This window comes from Physeter macrocephalus, chromosome 15 (assembly GCF_002837175.3).
Source record: "Physeter macrocephalus isolate SW-GA chromosome 15, ASM283717v5, whole genome shotgun sequence".
In the NCBI taxonomy this organism is placed as follows: domain Eukaryota; kingdom Metazoa; phylum Chordata; class Mammalia; order Artiodactyla; family Physeteridae; genus Physeter; species Physeter macrocephalus.
Window position 1 is genome coordinate 72,993,091 of NC_041228.1, and position 25,517 is coordinate 73,018,607.

At 41.9% G+C, this 25,517-nt stretch overlaps 1 protein-coding gene and 1 long non-coding RNA gene across 6 annotated transcripts in view; one reads left to right on the forward strand and one right to left on the reverse strand.

The window, feature by feature from the left end:
* LOC112065833 (uncharacterized) overlaps nucleotides 1-25,503 on the forward strand; it is a 130,875-nt gene extending 105,372 nt beyond the window's left edge. Inside the window, exon 3 of the long non-coding RNA XR_008619523.1 lies at nucleotides 25,338-25,503. This is a non-coding gene — a long non-coding RNA (uncharacterized lncRNA). The remainder of the gene's footprint in view (nucleotides 1-25,337) is intronic.
* The window catches only part of CLVS1 (clavesin 1), a 246,674-nt gene that overhangs the window by 162,784 nt on the left and 58,373 nt on the right, over nucleotides 1-25,517 (reverse strand). For 3 of the 5 annotated variants that reach the window (XM_055091287.1, XM_055091286.1, XM_007115635.3), the window contains one exon: nucleotides 15,394-18,489. The gene's annotated coding sequence lies outside the window, so the exon portion shown is untranslated. Of the gene's footprint in view, nucleotides 1-15,393; nucleotides 18,490-24,042; nucleotides 24,129-25,517 lie in introns of those variants that run through there. The other 2 variants (XM_055091288.1, XM_028500704.2) reach the window with 2 other exon arrangements.

Genomic DNA, 25,517 nt, shown 5'->3' on the forward strand with positions numbered 1-25,517 from the left:
TCTGGTGAGGCCTCTCTCCTTGGCTGCAGACAACTGCCTTCTCGCTATTTCCATGCACATTTGTAGTCTCTTTCTCTTCTTATAAGGACACCAATCCTACCGGATTAGAGCCCTATCCTTATGACCTCATTTAATATTATCTCCATGAAGGCTCTATCTTCAGTACAACCATTGGCGGGTAGAGCTTCAACGTATGAATTTAGGGGGAGACACAGTTCGGTTGGTAACACCCCCAAACTCTTTCTCTTACCCTTTGGGTCATGAACAGCCCTGCACTCACCCTACTCATTCTTATACAGTCCAACAATTCATGCCTCATTTCAGGAGTGAAGGAAGAACCACATTTCTTTGATGTTTTCTAGAAATTTTTTGTAATGATGCTGTTTATTCTGCTCAAGAGAAAGAAACTGTGCAGAATAAATGGACAAATCCAAGTCTCTGGGTTTAGTCTGGGGAGCCTTTCTAGTTGTCTCCAAGACTGAAAAGCACATGCATGTCTCAAGCGAGGTTTAGTGAAAGAAGACTGAAATGTACATGTGCATGTTGGTCATAAATAACTGCTTATGAGGGCAAGAGTATTTTAAAGTATGTGATAAAAATTACTCCAAAACCTCTATTTTTTTGAACTCTTATATTTGCAAATAAGGGACTTTGTTGCCATTAATGAAGGTGCAGGGAAATTCATCCCTAGTGTCTTTAAGAAATACCTTTTAAAGTAGTTTTACTTTAAAATATGTGATATTCATTAATGCAGATATTTAATGATCTTACTATGTTCATTTATTTTTGTTTCTATTTCATTATAAAACATTTTAATATAAAACTCATGATAAAATAGCTCTTCAATACCAAAAGTCAACAATGATTTTTTTAATTGGATTCAGCAGAAACTGGATATCATTTTGAATTCCAAAAGAAAAATTCTAATACAATTCTAATACAAAATTCTAATATTAAGACTGATAAACTTAAGCAAGTGTGTATTTAATTGGGTTTGTTATTTATTTAGCATATTGAAACTATCCATTTAATTTAAAAATTAATCCTTTTGCCCCATGCTTTGAATAATACGATTAATAATGTGTACAGAAAATCTTTAAGTATGTTGACTTCTTATCCTATTTAAAATAAGATATTTAAAATTCACTTTTGTCTTCTATTCATGTAATTTTATGCCTTCATGACAAATACTATCATGCTAGATGAGGCTTCATTTCTTCTAATAAAAATTAAGCAATTACAAAGTTATTAGTATTATTTCTGAAATTCACAGTAATCTTACCAAAAATTTTATTGAGACTCAGAAAGTGGGTTAAATATCTACTGGGTTCTAAACTCACTGTGTTTAACATATATACACATATCATAAATAAATAATCAACCAACCAAACATTCAACTTACATATGTATATCTTATTGGACTGGTATTTCAAATTTATATCCTTGTGATACAGTTAAAATTTACATCCTTCCATTTCCTCAAGGGTTTCAGTGGATATCTTAGTAGGCGATCAGAGGAGAGTTATGTTTTGGGACATTGGTGCTACAAATCGGCTCTAAATGGATTCCAGCCACTGTGAGTTCCCCTTTCTGCAAAATTGGAATACCTGCGGAATTATTTCTGCAGATCTTTTCAGCAACCACAAGAGTTTGGTTTCTAAATTTGCAATTTGCAAGTCATTCTTTGGGAAGACCATAAGGAAAAAGAGAACTGGTCCTTGAGACTAGGAAAGAAGTAAAGGAAAAGGCAGAAAGGAGCAGAGTTTTTGCATGAAGACTTGGGAGAAATGAGGAAACTAAGGCACATCTGGGCCAAAAGCTGGAGGTGGGGTGCAAAAGAGGAGCTGGCTTTGAATAAGAAGTCCCGTGGGCAGAGCTGTGTTGTAAGAAGGAAGGAGATTGGGGTTAGGAAACACAATTCAGGTTTTTTAAGTCCCACTTTTTTTCATCCCAAATGTAACCTATATGACCCGCATCACAAATTCTAAATGTAATAGGGTCACCAGTCTCCTATGTTACTTACATATGTCTCCCAAAACCTTGTCAGCAGGAAGTCCCCGCTTCCCCCAGGTTAACCAGCCCCTCAGGTTAACTCAGTCCGAAAGGGATGGCGCTGGCCCCGCCCCACCCCAAGAGTTACCGGTGCAGTTTGACTGGCCTCCTGGGCCAGTGTTTCTCACAGCCATATTCTACCTCTGGGAACCAGTTCCTACACCAGTGGCGCAAGTCCTGTCAGGGAGGGTGCCTGGCCCATCACTGTGGCCTCTGTCCCAAGCAGGGCTGTCTGTGCTCCAGTGCTCAGCACCAGCCCGAGCCACAGGCCCCAGGAGCATGGGATTAGGATGGGGACAAGCACCCTTGTGGTCCAGGGAAAAGACACTTTAGTGATTCCAAGATGATCTCCTCTTCTGAGGGAGACCCTCCAAGTCATTTCAGGGTGCCCAGTCCTAAGCTTGTGGGAGTTGGAGGAGGGAAGTTGCCTTCAGTGATTTCAAGCCTCCTGCATATATGTGTATGCGTGTATATACATAGATAGATAGATAGATAGGTAGATAGATAGATAGATATAGATATAGATATATACATGTGTAAAATCTCTGATGACATCCAGCACCACGTATAACCAAATTAGTTTGTGGTACTAACACTACCAGAGAACTTGGAAAGTTGTGTCCAACACTTCTAGGTTATAAAAGCAGAGACATTTTGAACATCTGCTTTGGAGACAGGACATACGAAAAAATGTTCACAAAAAGAAGACAAATTTACAAGGACCTTTTTGAAATAGTAGTGGAGGTTGAGCCTAAATGTCTTCTAGGAACCCAAGACTGGGTTAGTGCAACACTCCGTGTGATTGCTATTTAGTAAGTGTACAATGACACAGTCTTTGCTTACTGGGTTGTCTTTATTGGTTTGTTCAGTGGACATAAGAAGATTCATGAGAGAAGAGGCCATTTGTTTTTGCTCACCACTATGTCGATCAATAACTATTTGTTGGATAAATGAGTTTACCTGAGACCTTGGTAATTCCCTCTAGTTCCCCGTAAGAGCTTGGTTCCCCCACATGGAGCTGCTGTGAAGAACAAATGAAGCAATATACGTAAAGCACATAGCAGGAGCTAACATTTACGGGAGCTGAAGGTGGGAATCAAATAAAAGAAGAGGCATCCCCCCACCCATAGATCACCCCCTTGTACATACACCCTTGGCTGTGTTCTGTATCACGAGGGGCCTAAGGACACATATGTGGGTATCCCACACAGCAAAGCTCATCCAGCCTCACCCCGCAACCAACAGCACGGGCGTGCTCAGGGAGTAGGACCTTTGGAACAGGTCCACACAAGCCCCAGGTGCAGGTTTGGGGCCATTTGGGCAGGGAATTCTTTCATTCTGGGTACTTGGAACATGGAGGGGGGGGTGGGTGCAGACTCTGGGTGGACGTGTCCCTGGGCACCAGTGAGCATTTCATCCCACGGGGATGCTATGCCCATGGCCAGGGCAAAAGCTCCCGTTACCCAGGTCTACGGGCAATGCTGGTGCTTCTAGAACACACCTGGTACATAGTAAATGCTCTGTCAGTGGGGAGAAGGAGGGAAAGAGACAGAGAGCAAGAGATTGAGTGAGAGAGAGACAGGGAAAGAGAAAGTCAGAGAGACGGAGGGACTCCTGAGCCAGCAAGACCAGACTTCGATCAGATTGAAGAGACTGACAGATATAAAGTAAAAAGTATGGGTAACGAGGAGTTTCGTCTGTTATGGTGGAATTGAGAAAGGAGAATCTACAAGACAAATCCATATGGCCACAGATCACTCAAGCATCAGAGAGGTGGCAGTGGTAAGGAACAAGACACCAGAGGAAGGAGACAACTTGGTAGGGGACAGAGAAAACATCAGAGGTCAATGGGGATATGCTTGGGTCATGGGTCTAAGCCAGCTTCCCTTCCCTTGAGGGCACCATTCCCTCCATAAAGTGGCCTCCCCGATTCTTCCAGCTCAACCATTGCGTCTCTTTTCTATGTTTCAACGTATTAACTAAAACTTGGAGTTTTAAGAAAGCAGGCTCCTTCACAGACAGCTATTACCTGGTGTGGTTTTGCTCCTTCCTTTTTTCTTTTTCTTTTAATAGTATCACATATACTATGTTAGGTGCCAGGAGTACAAAACTGATTAAGACATAATTCCTTGTCCTTGAGGTGAGAAGAGGCAAATGAGGGACCTGAATATATGAGCAAACGGTTATAGTGCATCTGATAAGAGCTGGATAGAGACAGGAAAAAATGCTGTCGAGCACGGGGATGACTTAGAACTAAGAGTCTAGTTTAATTAAAATCTAAAAGCAGAAGAGAATATTGCCAGAAAGACAACTTTACTGGTGCATAAATGCGAGAGTTTTTCAAGCAATCTTTCTAACTCATATAGATCTCCTGCTGGGACTGTTTGGGATCACCCGTCAGAAGACAAAAAAGGAGTAAACAAAAAAGAGGAGAAAGGTATCCCAAATCTGTTAAGACACAGTGACCGAGAAATGGAAAGGAAAGAGACTGAAAAGAGAGTGTAAACCAATGTGAGTGCATATTGATAACAATGATTGGACCAAGAATGATGGGAGAGTGTACTTTTTAATTTTTTAATACATTTTAAAACTTTTATTGAAATATAGTTGATTAGGGCTCGTTATAATGTGATAGTTTCAGATGTACAGCAAAGTGATTCAATCATACACATATGTGTAAATATATATATATTCTTTACACCCTCTTCCATCATAGGTTATTACAAGATGCTGAGTATAGTTCCCTGTGCTATACAGTAGATCCTTGTTGGTTTTCTATTTTATATATAGTAGTGCGTGTATTTTAATCTCAAACTCCTAATTTATCCCTCCCTCCACCTTTCCCCTTTGGTAACCGTAAGTTTGTTTTCTGTCTGTGAGTCTCTTTCTGTTTTGTAAATAAGTTCATTTGTATCATTGTTTTAGATTCCACATATAAGGGATATCATATGATATTGGTCTTTCTCTGTTTGGCTTACTTCACTTAGTGTGATACTCTCTAGGTCCATCCATGTTGCTGCAGGGTATTTTAATTACCAATCTGGACCTTGCCCTTCATTCTGCGGTCACCTGCCCTAATTGTTAATGGCTTATTCTAAATGTCTTAGAAAGCCACAAAAAGCACTGTTCCCTTAACGAATGTTTAGCTCTGAGTCAGAAAGTGCAAGGAGCCCAGAATTCCCCAAACTAAACCTTTCTCTGTTCCCTTTTATGTTCCTATGATGTAATCGTGGATCTTGCTTACTACGTTAACGGCATGACTGGTTAAGCACAGTTGCCTCTTTCGCCAACCCCAATGATCTTTTTGAAATGAAATCATGTTGACATAAGGAAATCTTGCATGAGTAATATGATAGCTATGAGAAAATAATTTCTGAGCATGCCATAAGATTTTACTAATGTATGTTACTTTACTGGGTTGTTCTTTTGAAGGATCAGTGGCATTTTAAAGGCAAGCACCTTCTACAAATTTATTTGGAAATTTTGACTCTGTGCTTACAGAAAGGAATGCCATAACTTAATCACCTTTCACAGGCTGTTCCCCTCATTTTGCAAAATAAGCAATAAACCCTGTGTGTGTGTGTGTGTGTAGGGGAGGGTGTTGAGTATAAGACACAAAACCCAGCTTTCTCCTTCAGCTTGGTTAAATTACTCAACCTCCTGAACTAAGCTTCCATTTCATAACTCCTTCTTCTAACATACTTTTGTGATTGCATTCGTAGATTTTTAGTTAGTTCTGACTTTAATCTCTCAGACTAATATAACCAAGGCTGAAGTACAAAGGATTCTAGATGGACAGTCAGGGTGGGGGTGAGGTAACCCGCGTATGAAACACATTGCTCATCAGTTACCTTGAACAAATCACTCACCTCCACAGTTTTCTCATTTCCTTACTGTGAAAACTGGGTCACAGATTGAAATGCCTTGAGGTGCCAGGCAGGTGATACAAATGCGTGAATGGGTTCAGGGGCCGGGCAGTGTTCATGGTGGGAGGTGTGGTGGACAGATCAGTTTGCCTTTCCTAAAAGCATTCAAAACCAGAGTTAAAGAAATAAAAACAATCTGTAGGCCAGACGGAGTTTGGAGTCCTCCTGTTTGCAATCCCTGAGTTAGATAATAATTCTCTCCCTCTCCAGTTTTCGTAGGTCTGTAGTCTTTGTTTCTTTGGCTTGAAGTCAAGATCTCTCAGCATCAGACCTCTCCCCGGATTACAAATTGGACACCTTTGGAAACTTCATTAATTCTTTTCATCACCAGAGAGCCCTTCCATAAATTACTTATTCGTTGCACTCTTTATGTATTACTCATTGGTTGCAGTCTTAAAGCTGTCTGACAACCTTATTTGTACTTGGAGAATTGAACAGAGTCTATAATATGAATTTTGAAGACATAAGACACTACAAGTGTTAATCAATTGAAGAAAGTAGCACCAAATTTTAAGTAACTTTATCTGGAGAAAAAGGATGTGTTTTAAGCTAGTTTTAAGCCATCCAAACTTAAAAATAATCAGTGATTGTGTCCTCCTTTGCCATGACGTATCTTCAAAATGGAGATAAATCCTTAGGGCTTGAAAATGAGTAGCAAAGTGGGATGAAGGAGGAAGGTAGCAATTTCCCTGCTTCAATGAAAACATTTCAGATTCGCTACATGTTAAAAGACACCCGGAAACAAACGGTAATGAGCTCACTAATCAGAATTTGGTTAAGATGGAGGAGGAGAAGAAAGCAAGAAGAGAAAGCTTAAAGGAATTAAGTATGTCCTTGGTTAAGTGATTCACTGGGGTAGAGAAATGGCATTATCAATAACTGTCAAGAAGATTTAAACTCAGGGAAATAGAGCTAATTTCAGCTGGAATAAAGGAATACATCAGTAATGTAAGGAAAATAAATTCAAAGAATGTTTAAACTAGTCCAAGCAAATGGCAACAAAATAAAAATAGATTCTTTATAACAGTGTTGAAAGAAGGCCATTTTTTTAATCACCCATTGGCTTTTAGTGCAACAGCAAGCATGATGAAGGTACTCAATAAATTACCTGATTGCCTGACATGTGAAATGTTTAAAATAAACCGAATGTTGATTTTAAACATTTTTATCCAGAATAATTAGCCATTTCTAATTCTTACAAGTTCAGGATGACTCTCTTATCACCAGAACAGCTGGCGTCAGCATTTTTTATTGTGCTGAGTAGCCACCAGGACCCATGAATGGCAGTCTCTTTCCATGATGAATCCACCAATAAAGAGTTAATTGACGCCCTTTTTCATGCCCAGTCCTGAGATAGATTCCTTAAGAGCACTGAGCAGAATTTTCTTAAATAAATTAACTCAAAATGACATTACAGTTATGATAAAATGAAGCATATTTTATGGGTCTTGAAACGTAATCATACCAACTTGAGAAGCTCATATTTGTTATACATGTAAGAAGGCAATAAACCCAAATTAGCTATGTACCTCAGTCATGATTATCATTTAATATATTTGCAATTAAGAAGGATGCTTAGGTTAGTCACGAGAAGAGGAAAAACTAAACTGGTGTGGAAAGTTTGGTTTTTTTAAATCATAGCTGTTTAAACAGTATATGGAAAATATAGGAGTTGCTCTATCTTTCAAGGCTGAAGATAATTTTTCCCATAAAATTATAGTCAGAATGAGACTAAGCCCGCGTGATCTAAAGCAAAGAAAAATTTAAAAATAATGGAAGATTGTGTGTGTGGGTGTGTGTTGGGGTGGCAGTATTTAGGGCTTAGTGAGTATTTTATTTTACTCTGTTTTGTTTCAGTTGGTTTTAATTTTTAAATGTAACCAAGAATACGACACAAATTTGATACAGAATTTATAAGATGCTAAATATCTGCTTGAAAAGTGGGAAATTTTATTTTTAATAATATTCCTAGATTACATGGAGAGTTAGCCTCCTGCAGATACAAAGACAAACCCATACTGCTCTCATCTTTGTTCAGCATCCCAGTCCAGGTGGTACACAATGAAGGCTAGACTGGAGAATGAGGGAACTAAACTCTTGAGAGGACCAGGGCAGGCATTTTTTCTGCAAGTGAATGAGAATGAAATAAGGGGCTGGGTAAATGGCAACTCCACTTCTACCATCAGCCACCTACTCTTGGCCTGAGTGCCTTGTCTCTGTGCTTCATAGCAGTGGGTGGTGGGAGGGGGTATTAAGCAATGAGCATTAGATTTGTTGCAGGAAGGGGGACCCCTTCCAGGGCCCAAGAGTGGGCCCTTGTCTAACACTCAGAAATGAATTGTCTGAGGAGACACACGTACTGACAAAGCAAAAGACTTTACTAGGAAGGGGCGCCTGGGCGGAGATCAGTGGCGTGAGGGACCCCAGGAGAACTGCTCTGGCGTGTGGCTCACAGTCTCAGGTTTTATGGTAATGGGGTGTGTTTCCGGGTTGTCTCTGGCCAGTCATCTTGCTTGTTGCCCGTATCTGGTCTGACTCAGCATCCTTCCGGGTGGCATGCGCATCTCTCGGCCAAGATGGATTCCAGCAAGAAGGATTCTTAGGAGGTTGGCAGGATATGTTATGGGCTGGCATCTCCTCCCTCCTTTCCGCCCCTCTCGAATTCTCCTGGTCGGTTTTCGGCGGTAGCACCGTGCAAGCACCGTGTTCCTTATCGGGACCTCCTGCTGTGGGACAGCTGAGGCAAGCAGTTACCATCGTGCCTGGCCAAGGCGGGCGGTTTTGGTCAAAGGTTCCCTAACAGATCCACCATGCACAGGGCTGCCATACGGAAGCTGCCGTATTTTGACTAGAATCCCAAATGACACTCTATTTTTATTCCACAATAGATATCCATTAAGCACTTACGATGGGCCAGGCGCCTTTTAGACACCGGAAACTGTCAAATAAAAACACGATTCCAGATTTATTTAAGAGAGACTTTATTCATATTCAGAAAGATTATTGCAAGGGAGGAAAAGAATATTGCAGTAGGAGAAGAGGAATATTACAATAGAAAGAAAGCCGTGGCCATAAGATCTGTGAATACCTCAACGGTTAAACAAGGGTTTTTCTTTTACAGGGAGGAGTGAAAAGGCTAGAAAGAATCTGTGTGGGAGAGTGGGGTGAAGGAGTGGTCTGATCAGACAGTAGATCAGAGAACAGTTTACCCTGCAGCCAACTTACTCTCACCTGCCTGCTGGCTCAGGCTGAGGGCGGGCCACAGTTCAGTGGCCTCAGGGAAGGAGAGAATATTAACCAAAGTTTGGTTAATAAATATTTCGTTCCAATTGCTCAGTAGAGACAAGCAGTTCAGCTAGTCATTTATAAGGCAAAGAATAGAAACTTGGAAGGTCTGTGTCTGGTCTTGTTATAGGTAAACAAGGGGCATCCATGAACTTTAAGTCATTTTGGGGAAGGATGGTTTTGTTTTTCTTTTAAACGTCTTTATTGGAGTATAATTTCTTTACAATGGTGTGTTAGTTTCTGCTTTATAACAAAGTGAATCCCGTGCTATGCAGCTGCTTCCCACTAGCTATCTGTTTTACATTTGGTAGTGTATATATGTCCATGCCACTCTCTCACTTCGTCCCAGCTTACGCTTCCCCCTCCCCATGTCCTCAAGTCCATTCTCTACGTCTGCGTCTTTATTTCTGTCCTGCCCCTAGGTTCTTCAGAACCATTTTTTGTTTGGGGGGTTTTTTTTAGATTCCATATATATGTGTTAGTGTACGGTATTTGTTTTTCTCTTTCTGACTTACTTCACTCTGTATGACAGACTCTAGATCCATCCACCTCACTACAAATAACCCAATTTCATTTCTTTTTATGGCTGAGTAATATTCCATTGTATATATGTGCCACATCTTCTTTATCCATTCATCTGTCAATGGATAAAGGTTGACAGGTTGCTTAGGTTGCTTCCCTGTCCTGGCTATTGTCAATAGTGCTGCAGTCAACATTGTGGTACATGACTCTTTTTGAATTATGGTTTTCTCAGGGTATATGCCCAGTAGTGGCATTGCTGGGTCGTATGGTAGTTCTATTTGTAGTTTTTTAAGGAACCTCCATACTGTTCTCCATAGTGGCTGTATCAATTTACATTCCCACCAACAGTGCAAGGGGGTTCCCTTTTCTCCACACCCTCTCCAGCATTTATTGCTTGTAGATTTTTTGATGATGGCCATTCTGACCGGTGTGAGGTGATACCTCTTTGTAGTTTTGACTTGCGTTTCTCTAATGATTAGTGATGTTGAGCATCCTTTCATGTGTTTGTTGGTGATCTGTATATCTTCTTTGGAGAAATGTCTATTTAGGTCTTCTGCCCATTTTTGGATTGGGTGGGTTTTTTTTTTTTTATATTGAGCTGCACAAGCTGCTTGTATATTTTGGAGATCAGCCTTTGTCAGTTGCTTCATTTGCAAATATCTTCTCCCATTCTGAGGGTTGTCTTTTCATCTTGTTTATGGTTTCCTTTGCTGTGCAAAAGCTGTTAAGTTTCATTAGGTCCCATTTGTTTATTTTTGTTTTTATTTCCATTTCTCTAGGAGGTGGGTCAGAAAGGATCTTGCTGTGATTTATGTCATAGAGTGTTCTGCCTATGTTTTCCTCTAAGAGCTTGATAGTGTCTGGCCTTACATTTAGGTCTTTAATCCATTTTGAGTTTATTTTTGTGTATGGTGTTAGGGCTTGTTCTAATTTCATTCTTTTACATGTAGTTGTCCAGTTTTCCCAGCACCCCTTACTGAAGAGGCTGTCTTTTCTCCATTGTATATTCTTGCCTCCTTTATCAGAGATAAGGTGACCATACGTGCGTGGGTTTATCTCTGGGCTTTCTATCTTGTTTCATTGATCTATATTTCTGTTTTTGTGCCAGTACTATACTGTCTTGATTACTGTAGCTTAGTAGTACAGTCTGAAGTCTGGGAACCTGATTCCTCCAGCTCCATTTTTCTTTCTCAAGATTGCTTTGGCCATTTGGGGTCTTTTGTGTTTCCATACAAATTGTGAATTTTTTGTTCGAATTCTGTGAAAAATGCCATTGGTACTTTGATAAGGATTGCAATGAATCTGTAGATTGCTTTGGGTAGTGTAGTCATTTTCACAATTCTGGTTCTTCCAATCCAAGAACGTGGTATATCTCTCCATCTGTTTGTATCATCTTTAATTTCTTTCATCAGTGTCTTAATAGTTTTCTGCATACAGGTCTTTTGTCTCCTTAGGTAGGTTTATTCTTAGGTATTTTATTCCTTTTGTCGCAAATGGTAAACGGGAGTGTTTCCTTAATTTCTTTTTCATATTTTTCATCATTAGTGTATAGGAATGCAAGAGATTTCTGTGCATTAATTTTGTATCCTGCTACTTTACCAAATTCATTGATTAGCTCTAGTAGTTTTCTGGTGGCATCTTTAGGATTCTGTATGTATAGTATCATGTCATCTGCAAACGATGACACTTTTACTTCTTCTTCTCCGATTTGGATTCCTTTTATTTCTTTTTCTTCTCTGATTGCTGTGGCTAAAACTTCCAAAACTATGTTGCATAATAGCGGTGAGAGTGGACATCCTTGTCTTGTTCCTGATCTTAGTGGAAATGGTTTCAGTTTTTCACCATTGACAATGATGTTGCTGTGGGTTTGTCATATATGGCCTTTATTATGTTGAGGTAAGTTCCCTCTATGCCTACTTTCTGGAGAGTTGTTTCAAAAATGGGTGTTGAATTTTGTCAAAAGCTTTTTCTGCATCTATTGAGATTATCATATGGTTTTTATCCTTCAATTTGTTAATATGGTATATCACATTGATTGATTTGCATATATTGAAGAATCCTTGCATTCCTGGGATAAACCCCACTTGATCATGGTGTATGATGAAGGATGGTTCTTTGCAAGCAAATCATTTCTCAAATACAAAGGATGGGGGGATTTCTTAGACTTTACTGTTTTCCAGGCTCTCAAGCATCAGGTAAAGTTCAACACTGTCAGGGCATGGCAACAAAGTAGACAGAGTCGGTCCTCGCAGTCAGGGACCTGAGATTCCATGGGATGAAATGAACAGGGACCTCTAGGCCTGTCCATTAATACGGTCGTTTCAGATCCTGCTAAGCCTATGAAGAAAAGAGGAGGATATGACAATGGTGGGAAGTGACTGGTAGAGGAGGCCTCTGACGGTGGAGACAAGAGAAGGTCTCCTAGAAGACACGCCATCTGAGCTGAGAAATAAGTGATGCAAATGAGCCATCATGGCAGCTAGACCATCCTGAATGAGGTAGGGTACAGGAGTGAGATTGGAAAGGAAAGCAAGACCAGAACAGGTGGGACTTGCAGGCAAGGAGCCTAGACTCTGGTTGCTCTGCCAAGGATGGACAGAGCAGAGGGAGAGCAAAGACAGGGAGGCGAGCAGGAAGGGCCCGGGAATTCTGCAGAGCTGGAGTGATGGTCTGGCCTGGGGTTGTGGTACTGGGATAGTGAAAAGTCATCCAGTTCAAGGTATGCTTTGGAAGTAGAGCTAAGGAAATTTAGATAAGGCATGAGGAAATGATAACAACAGCAAACCCTTCCATAGAACGTACAACGCTCTAGGCACCATTGTGAGTGCTTGATGTGTACTAACACCTATTTTATCTTCACCAAAAAATATGAAGAGATAGGTACTGTATGGTTCCCATTTTCAGATAAGGAAACTGAGGCACAGAACGATTAAGTAATTTATCCAAAGTCACAGGGCTAACAAGCGGCAGAGCTGAGATTTGAACCCTGGTAGGCTCCAGGGCAGAGCCTAGCATGCATGGTTCCTGTCACTTTGATCTGAGCTATTGGTCCTGCCATTGGTTGAAATAATTAAGGCTCGGTGGAAAGTGGACTTGAAGAGGAGATCAATGGCTCAGTATAGGCCATGTTAATTTTCTAGGACCTGTTAGATAACCAGGTGACAGTATTGAAAATGTAACTGGGTATATGTTTGGAGCTCGCGGAAAGTTTCGATTTGGAGCTGTAACTTCCAGCATCTTCAGCATACAGATGGCATTCAGCACCACAGGGTTAAGTGAGATCACCTCAGGGTTTGGGGGTGCGAGGGGAGAAAAAGACAAGGTCTGCACCCTGGGCAGGTCAGAGGTGTAGAAGCTACAGCCCTGGCTTTGAGCCTCTATTCGAGTTTTCCTGATTTCGGCACGAGGATATCTGTTCTGATGCCTCCTTCTCATACTCTTGCAGCTTGAAAAGAAACTTTGAAGCAAGCTGAAAGTTAATTTGCCATTTATTGGGGGCAGACTATCTCTCTGTGTATAGAAAATCTCATTCTTGATCACTATGAGAATGGCCGCTTGCTCAAGCTGAGATACCGCTTTGTTAACATGTAGGAGACCTACTAGCACTGGAGCCCCAGACTGTTTGACATATAAAAGACCGAGTTGCAGTTTACGAAATGGTTTCATATCTGCCATCCTCTTTGACCTCCACACCCACCCCCTGAGGTAAGCAGGCCACTGATGATGACCCTTAGCTGGTGAGAGTCTGATGTTTGAGAGGCTAAATTACCTGCTTAGGGCTATACCATTGAGGATCAGGGTTGGGATTCAAACCCACGTCATGTGCTGCCAAACCCTCCGCCGCCTCCAGCAACACCAGGCCTGCCCAGCGCAGCCAGAGTGCTTCATTACAGCCTTCTCAACGCCCATTCATTTTGTCGAAAGACAAAGGTAGAAATGCAAGCATTCAACTTCATCTCTCCGACTAGCCGAAATGTCGAAGGGTTGCTAATATTGAATCCCAGGACATCATGGCTTATAGACAAGAGCCCATAAAAGGAGTCAGACAGGAACCGGGCAGACCGCCAACATTTGCAGAGGGAGATGGGCCCAGTAGGGCTTCATTACTTTGTTAAACATGAATTCTCCAAGCATGAAGCACACCCATTTTCATACGTAAATATAAAACTACACGTAAAAGTCAACTAAAAATAATCTGTGGATTTTTTTTAACCGTAATTGTGTATTTGCGATATTACAAATACTTGAGAGTTGATATTCAAAGAAAAGCATGTAGGTAGAAAACAACAATATGTAAAACCCACCCCCTATCCTCTGTGTGCTGGTGAAATGGGCAGGGACTTCTAGCAGAAATCTTAAGCAAATTATAGCAAATATGAGTTGGTTTTTAGTACCTGTGCCAGCCAAGCTATTTATAACAAAGGATTCTTCTGGGTCATTTTTCACCTGTCAGGATTCCCGGGGAGGTGTCTCTCTCTTGCTCCTCCTCTTTCAAATGCCAGCTCTTTCAGTCGCTAGAACGTTCATTTACCTTCCTGCTTTGACACAGTACAGCACAGCAGGTTTAACTAAATTGCCAATAAGACCATCTTAAATTACTGGTACCTCCACCTCCACCCCTTGCAGCACCTCCAGCGGGAGCAGGTGTGACGGGCTTTCAGAGCAACAAGCGCTCTTTGCTACTGTTGCTCTGAACCCTCTGGCAGACACCAGTCAGGAAAGGGCAAGTCAAGGACAAGGAACCAGAGGGTGAGGGCACCCGGAACACTGGCCACCCTGTCACCCGACACTGCCTGCAGCCTGGGAGGCCGAAAATCGTATACAAGGGGGAACTTGTGTGAACGCGGGATGGGCTCTGGTTGGCAGAGGAAGGCCGCCTGATCTCTATCTTTCCAGATGCTGATGTCAAAGACAAGTTCAGCAGATGTGCTCTCACTGACATGATGCCGTTCTCTGATCTCAAAACAAGGCACAAAATCCCTCTGAATTCTCACCAGAGGTGCCTGTGAACCTGTACAGCTGATGGGTGACTACTATCTATCTTCCTGGACAGTCAAGCAGCATCCTACGACATGCTTTAAAAACACAAGGCAGTGAGAACCGCTGTCAAAAGGTGAAAGACAGAGAAGAAGCAGTGATCTGACACAACAGGAGAGCATCCCTTGTCTGAAAAATGTGAACTGTGGCATCCTCCCTCTCGCCAGGGCTTTCCGTCTCTCTGGATTGGTGCAGTGGACGAGGATGTTGTGCAGAGACCTCTCCTGAACCCCATCCTGGCCCCAAACTATATCCTTTCTACTCTCCTCTTTTATTTATAATTCCTCTGAAATTAACGCTATTATTCAAGGGATAGTTAGCCTGTATGGGATTCTAAAGCAGTATGGCTTAGCCAGTGCTTCACAACCTCTTTCACATCAGCACACCCAGAACAAATGACAGTATTTGAAAAGCACAGCAAGGGAAGTGGATGAGGCTGGTCGAGGGTCCCTGGGCCACCCCCGGGGAAGCAGTATCTGAGCACACATCACTTGGAAGCACTGACTTAGATCAGGGAGCTCAAGCCACAGGTACTTGATTCTTTTAGGACAGGAAAACATGCAAGACTCACTTTTATGATATTATCCGGGCACCAGAATGTAGATTCTGGGGTCCAATACTTCCATCCTAGAGCTACTGAATCCAAATTCAAGTAGTCGGGGAGATCTGGGGATTTGAATTTACGCAAGCTCCTCGTATCGTCTTCATGCGGGTTAAGCCTGCAAACCTCTGTGTTTGGTGTCTCCATTCTCATCACCCTTACTTCCTCCCCAGCATCCCTTACTTCTCTCCTGTATCCACTTCCTGGCTGGGGTGTTTCCTCTGGGGAGCTGGCACTTACACGTTAAGATAGAAGACAGAAGAAAGAAAAAAGACTCAGCAGAATTAAACGCAGAACTTGGGTGCTCAGAGGCTGTCGGTACGTTTGAGCTGGACCAGGAAGGACCCCTGACTTTATACACAAGACCCGAGGGCCCTGAAGATCAGAACTCCCACCCCTCCCCCAGCTCTTATTAACCAACAGCTTCACCAGAGGGGTAAAGAAAGAAATGACGCATCCCTGGCATGGCGAAGTGGGAAGGAGAGAGAGGGGTAAAAATACTTCTTCCCACCCAGCTGGTGTATGGGAAGAAGAGGACAGGAGAACAGCTGCTTGGTGGCAAATCTAAAGGAACAGGCAAAAAGCGGTCTGGTTCCTTCCTTTGGACTGTGCATTGGCTTTATCACCTAATAGTCAGGTTTGTTTACAGGCAAATGGGCTCTCAGATGTCCCTGACCTTTCAGATGTTATAGACACAGCCAAGGGCGCCACAGTTAATCTAAGGAAGCAATTCTAAGCACTTTCCTGACTCTCTGGCTATTCATATCCTTTATAAAAGGCAGGGGTTGGACACCCTAATAAGTAAGATCTAGCACATAAGTGCACAGATAATGATTAAAAACAGGGATCTGCCGCCCCAGTTTAGCTGGGCGAGGGGGCAGGGGAAAGGCGCCATTCACACTGACAGCAGGAGGAGGAGGAGAGAGCAGAAAAGGGGGCTCAATCGTGTGCTCTGGGCAGAGACCATATTCGTGTGAAGGGAGGGAACAGGTGGGCGTAGAGTTACTGCAGAGCTGCACCTCGGCCACCCCGCAAAGGCGAAAATACAGCAGCCCCTCCTGCAAGCTTGGTGCCGCAGCTGGGGAGCTGGGGCCAGAGCACCCCTGCATGCAGCGATGCAGCGCTGTGCCGACGGCTGCAGCCCGGGCTGCCTGCTGCACCGGCACCGGCCTGCTCACACCCGCTGTTCACCGCCAACACCCGTGCAGCTGCGCGCGGTGCCGAGGGCTCTCCGGAGCCCCGTGAGCGTGTGTTCCCAAAGTCTAAGCTAGAAGGTGACTTGGAATGCATAGGTGATGCTTCATGAGCCAGGCTGTTGAAATCTCTCTCCTCGGGATGGATATGACCACATGCTGCCTGCATTGTCTCACCCTTCTGTTACCACATCTCTGCTTTTGCCCTCAGCACCTTGGCTGCCGTTTTCTGTCAGGTTTAACCCAACCCCACCCAGGACCGGGCATGATAACTGCCTTCCACCAATGTTCCCATCAAGGAAGATGCCACGATAGCGATTCCTTCCTATAGAGAATGATCTTTGCATTTAAGGGTTACCCGATCTGCTGTTTGGGGGACTTCCAATATGCCAAGGTCAGGAACTCCTCTGATGTTGTGATGTATACAGTATATACTCGCAAATGTGCTTTAGTGCTACGATTGCCATAAAACAGTCCCTCTGTGGATGGTGCTACCTCTCATGTGAGCCCTCACCCGAATGGAAAACTGACCTAGGAAAGACAGTTTGACTTTCCAGGTGTTTAAGCAATAGTTAAATTGGTATTGTATTTCATTTTTAAAATTGAAAATGAAGTTTTCATTTTCAGTGCACTCCGAAGTTATTTGCTAATGATATGCTGCAGTTTTTAGGCAGAGATGATATATTAAATCACTTTATGAGTGATTTTTTTAAACATAGACGTTGACTAAAGTGCTGTACAGTAAGTCCCCTACATACGAACCTTCAAGTTGTGAACTTTCAAAGATGCGACCGTGCGTTCCATCAACGTCAGGCGTGAGTGAAATCGCAGCTTGCCCTCCGTCTCCTGTTGCTGACGATCCTTCCGCTCTACCATCGCCCACCCCCTCTCCCTCCTGCAGGCGGTAACTCTTCCTGCCTGTTCACTCGATGCCGCCCCCGCGTGCCAGCTGTTGTACTGGACTACTGTACCTTTCAAGGTACCGTACTTTAAGATTAGAAATGTTTTCTTCGTTTTTTTGTGTTTGTTTTTATGTATTATTTGTGTGAAAAGTTATTATAAACCTATTGCAGTACTGTACTCTATAGCCAATTGTGTTAGTTGGCTACCTAGGCTAACTTTGTTGGACTTACGAACAAATTGGACAAACCCGCTCTCGGAACGGAACTCACGCGTATGTAGGGGACTTACTGTGAATAGTTCGGCTGTAGGATTCTTGACTATGCCTGGCTTAGGAATCTTTAATATGCAGTTTTTCAGACATTGGAAGTTTTTGAATGTTGTGTACCTGCTGCGCCCCAGAGTTAGGGACTCTGCATTGCCTTCCTACTCTGGGTTTACACTAGAGCTTTGGAATGTGTCAAATGAAACCAAAGTCCGGCATTGCTTTTCTTCAAAACATTCTGTTGTGCAGACTAAACTCTTACGGGAGCAAGAATATTAATTATGTAATAATTTCACTAGACAAGCAAATAGAAGGTCTCCTCTAAGTCATGTCTCCTTATACGTCCCTTTTATGACATAAACACAGTGGCAATTTTGAGTGCACTTACCAAGGATGTTCTCTGTGGTTCAGGTGAAAGCCATTCAGCTGCTCCAGGCAAGGAGAGCAGTGAGTAACAGCTGTGTGTGTGCTGGCGTCACGGGTACAGTGCCTGGGCCACAGGGGTGAGAACTGATCCTGCTGGCCTTGTGCGTCGTGGGATGCTCTGTCTCCTGGCCCCACCCCTTCCCTGGGCCGCCTTTGTTAAGGGTTATTTGCCTCAAGCCTGATTCCAAGTGGTCCTCCTGGTGTGTATGTACTTGCTCAATAATATGAGACAGCATTTTCTTCTCCTCTCCTTGCCAGGTGCATGGCGCTGCTTTGGACTTTCTAGGATGTAGGAGAAAAGAAATCTTTTAAAATGTAAAATAATCAATTCTTTGGAAAACTGAGTTAGGCTGCGCGTTCTTGTTGAATGTTATTATCTTGACTACCAAAATACCAAGGTTTTTTTATTTTGCATTTGGTTAATTAAAAATCTGCAAATTTACTTCTCTTTTCCTAGCTTTATTGAGGTAAAATTGACATGTAAAATTGTAAGATAGTTAAAGGGTACCAATTCGATAATTTGATACACGTATATATTGTGAAAGGATTCCCCCATTAATTAACACACCCATCACCTCACATATTTACCCCCCCCTTTTTTATTTTTGGTGAGAACATCTAAATTCTACTCTCTTAGCAAATTTCAGTCACACAGTACAGTGTTATCAGCTGTGGTCACCACATTATATATAATGTCCTCAGACTTTATTCATCTTATAACTGAAAGATTTTACTCTTTACCAACCTCTCCCTATTTCCCCCAACCTCAGCCCCTGGCATCCATTTTTCAACTCTCTGTTTCTATCAGTTTGACTATTTTTTTTTTTAGATTCCACAAATAAGTGATGCCACGCCGTCTGTCTCTGTCTGGCCTATTTCACTTAGCATAATGCCCTCCAGTTTCACCCATGTTGCTGCAAATGATAGGATTTCCTTCCCTTTTCAAGGCTGAATATTATTCCATTGTGTATATATATATATATATATATACACACACATTTTCTTGATCCATTCATCCATCGGTGGACAGACATTTGGTTGTTTCCATACCTTGGCTGTTTAATGCTGCAATGAAAATGGGGGTATCGCTATCTCTTCAAGATAATGGTTTCATTTCCTTTAGATACCCAGAAGTGGGATTGCTGGATCATACGGTAGTTCTATGTTTAATTTTTTGAGGCACCTCCATACTGTTTTCCATATTGGCTGCACCAGTTTACATTCCCACCAACAGTGTAGGAAGGGTCCCTTTCCTCCACATCTTCACCAGCAAGTCTACTTCTTTTTTAAAAAAATTTTTATTGGGGTAGAGTTGATTTACAATGTTGTGTTAGACTCAGGTGTACAGCAACGTAAATCAGTTATACACATACATATCTCCACTCTTTCTTAGATTCTTTTCCCATATAGGTCATTCCAGAGTACCGAGTAGAGTTCTCTGTGCTATACAGTAGGTCCTTATTAGTTATCTATTTCTTGTTCATTGTTAAATTCACTGTAAATGAAGGCTTTTACAATTAAAGTGAGATTTGTTTCCATCTAAAGAAAGAGGCAAGAGTGGCTGCAGAACTGAAACATGGCCCGTGGGAGCAGAGCAGGGGGGCAGGACTGGCTGGCTCGCCCTGTTAGTGGATTCTGCCCCTCGCTTCTCCTCATGCCCTTATTTCCTCCCATCTTGCCTTTTCTCCTGTCCTTGGCTTTCTCGGTAAAAGTCGCCAACATCACCATCACCACTGACAACCATAAACACGTATTTAATAAAATAGCAATGCGTAGCGAGTCTCCTCCGGAAGAGAAACAGGACACGTGAACACACAGTAATTCAGGTTAGTATGAGTCTATACGTGGCACACGAGCATATTTATTTTCTAAATTCCAGGCTCCCAGCCCTTTAAGTTGCTGAAAAATACTCAGTAAGCACTCTTGGAACACGGGTACAAATCTTACTGGGTTTGTAGCCTGCGACCTGCACTGGTGGGTACAAAATCCACTCGCTTCAACTTTGTGAGCAGACAGGAGCGTTTCCAAAGTGAATTCAATTAGAGGACAGAAAATTGAAAGCATCCAAAACGATTTACCCAACCTCTTCAAGTATGCTTGAGTAATATGTAATTTAAGCACTTCTCGTCGTGAGTTAAAACATATTTAGCACTTATAAAATCTTAAAAGTCAAGATTTAAAATGTGTGGCTTTGCTGAACATAGATCAAATTTATAGGCATTGAAGGCCTGCCTGCCATCGATTAATGGTGGCAAAACAGCTAAAGATGTTTTATCGATATCTGTTTGCTACAAAGGGAAAATCTGTCTACTCATTTAGGACAGACACAGAAATGAAAGTGGTGCTGCTAATGCATTTGTGGGAGTTCTCCCTACAATCTGGGTTTTGTTTAAACCAAATGGTACGGCTATACTCAGTTTTAGCCCATTTTAAAATGCATGTGTTATGATCAATCAAAACCATTTTTAGTGCTATTTCGGGAAAGAAAATAATTCTGAACATCAGAGAAATGCTTTTATTGGCACCAGAAGCATCACCTCAAACCCATACCATGTAGGACCTAAAGCTCTTATAAAATTATATTTCCTGGGAGTGCCATGGTGGCCTAGTGGTTAGGATTCCGGGCTTTCACTGCCGGGGCCCGGGTTCAATCCCTGGTTGGGGAACTGAGATCCTGCAAGCTGCACGGCCAAAAAAAAAACCTTATATTTCCAATTAGGAAATCAATAACCATGACACGTAAGTGGTTAAGTTGATCTTGGTCCGAAACGTGCCTTCTTCAATTCACTTAGAAGCCCTGTGTGTCGTGAGAGGGGCTCTAGTGATTTATTTTGTCAAAAGGACCTGAAATCATCTCCTTCACTAACACCACCTCACAGATTTAATAAGCAAAATGCATAAAAACCACAATCAGTGACAATGGTCAGAATAGAGTTACTTGTGCTAGTAATTTACTATGTGATTCCTATATAGAGGAGTAGGTCAGTTTTAAAAATGGTATTTTAAAATAGTGACTGATTCCACTGACATGAGGTACTAGACAAATTCATAGAGACTGAAAGTAGAATGGTGGTTCCCAGGGGCCGAGGGCAGGGTAAATGGCGAGGTTTTGTTTCACGAGTATAGTTTCAGTTCAGGTTGATCAACAGTCCTGGAGATGGATGGTGGTGATAGCTGTATAACAGTGTGAATGTATTTACCACCACAGAGCTGTACACTTAAAAATGGTTAAAACTGAAAATTTTGTTATGTATGTTTTACCACAATAAAAAATAAAACTAAAAAAATTAACATTTTAGCTACCTTATCTCCAAGCAATAATAGGTAATTGGTGTGAAAGAAAGTTGAATGATGTATTCCTTAAGTGAAAGATGGTACTTAGATTTCCAAAGTATATATCTCCCTTCTATTCAGTAGGGTCTATTTTGTTATCGCAAGGTCAACTTTCAGAGTTTTTTAAACATTATGAACATTTCAGTGGCAAATCTTTCTGTTATTTTTACAAGGCGCGTCCTTACAGATTTATTTGACCTCTACTCCTGCTCTGTTGTCTTACTTGAAAAGATGTCCCTGAAACCAAACATCATACCATTCCACGCCTAAGAGAAGGCAGGTGGAGCTCTACCTGCAGAATGTAAATGATTATAAGGAGAAGCTTATAAAGGAGCTAGAATAGCACTGATCAAGACCTGAAATTATATTGTGCCTTTGTTGGTTATTTTCTATCGCCTTCACTGCTCCACACACACAAACAAGAATTTGACTTCTGTAAGTACTGAGGTTTTGTCTGTAACGCTCCCTACTACACCCTAAGCACCTTGTGTGGTTCCTGGAACATATTAACTGATTGATTAACCATTTGCTTAAAGAATGAATAAATGGAGAAAATTGATGAGAAGTCTGGGAATTTGCAGGTAGCAGAATTCTGTCAAAAGATCGTATTTCTAGTATTTTTTTGGCACACTGTTAATTGAGTGGTGCAATCTCAGGCACATCCCCCAGCTCTCTGGCAATCTCTATCCTTGTTTATGGAAGGAAATCCTGGTTTCTTCCAGCTGCACTATTCTGTGATCTCATCCTGTCTCCGCTATGGCCCTAGAAAGGGAAACATCGTATCATAGAAGTGAATTCCCAGAATGGTACAACTCCTCCCTAAAAAAAAAAAAAAAATTACAAAAACAACAACAAAATTTAGTAGCAGATATTTATCAGATAATGTAAATTTCAAGACAAAAGTACTAAAAATGGTAAATGATCACTTTACCATAGTCAGGCCAAGGCCCTAAATCAGAAATGAACTTGGCCTGTTAAGGAAACAGGAAAAAGGTCGATGTGAGTTGAATAAAGTTTGGGGGGGCGGGATGGAGGTCAGACAGGAGGAAAGCAGGGGCCTGATCCTACATGTGTAGGAGTCTGGTTTTATTCTAACACGGGTATGAAGTCATTTAAGCAGAAAGGAGCATGCTAGACGCTCTCCATCTTTATCTCATCTCTACTTTTCAGTGTTGGTTGGTCTAGTTTCCCCTTGCTAAAACCGCGTTGCTTCCTAGGGAAAAGCCCTGTCATTGGCTAGAGGGCCTTGGCTCTGTAACTTGATGGCTAGTGATGTCGGCATGTCACTTAACCACTGCAAGTCTCAGTGCCTTCGCTTTCTAGACAAGGAGATAATAAGGGTATCCATTTTGCAGGATTGATTTGCATGTGAAATGAAATCTTCCATGAAAGCTTGGATAAGGAGTGACACAGAGGAGGTACTTTCACAATTAGCTTTAGTGTCATAAAAGCTGCATCTTAAAACAGCGGTCCCCAACCTTTTTGGCACCAGGGACCGGTTTCGTGGAAGACAGTTTTTTCACGGACGGGGGTGGGGTGGGGGGGAGATGGCCTAGGTGGTAATGCAGGCGATGGGGAGCGATGGGGGGAGGGTGGCAGATGAAGCCTCACTCGCTGGCCGGCCACTCACCTCCCACCTCCTGCTGTGAGACCTGGTTCCTAACAGGCTGTGGATCCAGGGGTTGGGGACCCCTGTCTTAAAAGACTGAAAAATACATGTATTAGAATGTAACTGATCTCTGGATAAGGCCTGGTTTTCTAAACACACTAACAATAAAGGAAATCACAATGGAAATATATGCAAATTCCACAGGTGATTTTAACAAAATTTAGAAATACTTTAGGGCTGATATATCCAGTTGTCTACATTGTACACTGTACAATCCCAGGGAACGAGCAACAGTACATCTTTATTAAATGATCACATTAAAATAAAATCTAAAATAAGCTGGGTTTAAAAATGAAACAAATATAGTAGCCAATACCATACTATTTTTAAAGTTCTAGGGGATTCCCTGGCGATACAGTGGTTAGGACTTGGCGATTTCACTTGGGGGGCCCTGGCTCGATCCCTGGCTGGGCAGCTAAGATCCCACAGGCCTCTCGGTGCACCCAAATTAAAAAAAAAAAAAAAAAAGAGTTCTTAAAAAGGATAAATTTTCCAGCTGTCAAAATGGCAAAGGTATAATGTTGAAGAAATTGCAGTGAGATGGAGACTCATATTCCGCTGTCGGCGTGAAGTGTGAATTGGCTTGTTCCTTCCAAAAAGAAATTTGGCCGAATGTATTCAGACCGCTAAAATATGGGTATCCTTAAACATGAGACTGTCCCTTCTAGAACATCGGAGTTTACCGTACAGAAAGAATCATACTTATCCACCAAGACTGATGTATCAAAATATAAATCAGGGTGAAAAATTAGAAACTGCTTGAATAGCCACAACAGCAGATTGATTCAATAAATCATGTTATCTTCATTTGCAATAATATTCTTAAAAAATACCTAATTGAAGATGGCGGAAGAGTAAGACGCGGAGATCACCTTCCTCCTCACAGATACATCAGAAATACAGCTACACGTGGAACTGCATGGGGGGAGGGTGGCAGATGAAGCCTCACTCGCTGGCCGGCCACTCACCTCCCACCTCCTGCTGTGAGACCTGGTTCCTAACAGGCTGTGGATCCAGGGGTTGGGGACCCCTGTCTTAAAAGACTGAAAAATACATGTATTAGAATGTAACTGATCTCTGGATAAGGCCTGGTTTTCTAAACACACTAACAATAAAGGAAATCACAATGGAAATATATGCAAATTCCACAGGTGATTTTAACAAAATTTAGAAATACTTTAGGGCTGATATATCCAGTTGTCTACATTGTACACTGTACAATCCCAGGGAACGAGCAACAGTAAGTACATCTTTATTAAATGATCATATTAAAATAAAATCTAAAATAAGCTGGGTTTAAAAATGAAACAAATATAGTAGCCAATACCATACTATTTTTAAAGTTCTAGGGGATTCCCTGGCGATACAGTGGTTAGGACTTGGCGATTTCACTTGGGGGGCCCTGGCTCGATCCCTGGCTGGGCAGCTAAGATCCCACAGGCCTCTCGGTGCACCCAAATTAAAAAAAAAAAAAAAAAGAGTTCTTAAAATAAAAAGGATAAATTTTCCAGCTGTCAAAATGGCAAAGGTATAATGTTGAAGAAATTGCAGTGAGATGGAGACTCATATTCCGCTGTCGGCGTGAAGTGTGAATTGGCTTGTTCCTTCCAAAAAGAAATTTGGCCGAATGTATTCAGACCGCTAAAATATGGGTATCCTTAAACATGAGACTGTCCCTTCTAGAACATCGGAGTTTACCGTACAGAAAGAATCATACTTATCCACCAAGACTGATGTATCAAAATATAAATCAGGGTGAAAAATTAGAAACTGCTTGAATAGCCACAACAGCAGATTGATTCAATAAATCATGTTATCTTCATTTGCAATAATATTCTTAAAAAATACCTAATTGTGTGTGTGTGTGTGTGCTGCTGTGTGAGATTTTGTCTGTATAGCTTTCTTTTCACCATTTGTCCTAGGGTTAGACCGACCCATTTTTTGTTTTTTTTGTTTTGTTTTTAATAGAAATTTTTCTTAATCTCCTCCTTCCTTCCTTCCTTCCTTTCTTCCTTCCTTCATTTCTTCCTTCCTCCCTTCTCTTCTTTCTTCCTTCATTCCTTCCTTCCCTCCCTCCCTCCTTCCTTCCTTTTCTTTAATTTCTATTTTTTCTCCCTTTTATTTTGAGCTGCGTGGATTAAAGGCTTTTGGAGCTCCAGCCAGGCGTCAGGGCTGTGTCTCTGAGGTGGGAGAACCAACCTCAGGACACTGGTCCACAAGAGACCTCCCAGCTCCACGCATTATCAAACGGTGAAAATCTCCCAGAGATCTCCATCTCAACACCAAGACCCAGCTTCACTCAAGGACC